The following is an 802-nucleotide window of genomic DNA, read 5'->3' on the forward strand; positions in this document are numbered from 1 at the left end:
CGTCGCTGCCGCTCTGTTGCCGGTGTGTTGACGTCTCATCTTGTTAGTCGGTCCCGAAATTTCGTCAAACTCCTCGATCTCCCACTCAAGGCGCGCCGCCGCCTATAGGAGGCGGACCAACTTGGAGAATAGGCCGTGGGCTGGGGCTCAGAGAGGCCCCGGAGGATGGGGGGCGGGGGGCGTCCCCATGTCTCGTCAGCTGATTCGGCCTATTTGTCCCCGAGGCCACAGCCGCGCGGGCCTCCGGCTTCCAAACGGCGGGGAGGGGAAAACGAAAACACGACCCCACATTCCACCTCCAGATCCGCGATTCTCCTCCTCTAAAGGCCCTAAAAGGGCCCCATAATCGAATCAGCTCCCGGAGACGACGCCAATAATTTCCCGGAGGGGCAAATTGGGGCCACGAGAATGGCCCGGCGTCCCGAGTCGGCCGGGCCGGCAGGGGCCGCCGGGGGGACAACGCCTCTCCTCAGTCTGGTCCATGTGAATGGCAGCGTCTCAGTTTCAATACGCGCCCCAACCCGCCCCGCCCCGCTCCGGCCACAGTAAGAGGATCAGACTCGCGAGCCGGGCCGGGCCGAGCTTCCGTGCTTCAGACTTCGGCACCCCTCTCTCCTTTTGTCCAGGGAAGAGGGGAGGGGAAGGGGAAGGGGCAGGCGGCTTTGGAAAGGGGCGTCGCGGTGACGGCGGCGGCGGCGGGGGACTCAGGTGCCAAAGTGACAAGTTCGCTTGCCCCGCCCGGCCCGACTCGGTCGGATACATAACGAGCCCAGAATGTCGTCGTTCCCCGTGAGCGGGTCGC

The sequence above is a fragment of the Frankliniella occidentalis genome, unplaced genomic scaffold (genome assembly GCF_000697945.3).
Source record: "Frankliniella occidentalis isolate FOCC.00 unplaced genomic scaffold, Focc_3.1 Scaffold8, whole genome shotgun sequence".
In the NCBI taxonomy this organism is placed as follows: domain Eukaryota; kingdom Metazoa; phylum Arthropoda; class Insecta; order Thysanoptera; family Thripidae; genus Frankliniella; species Frankliniella occidentalis.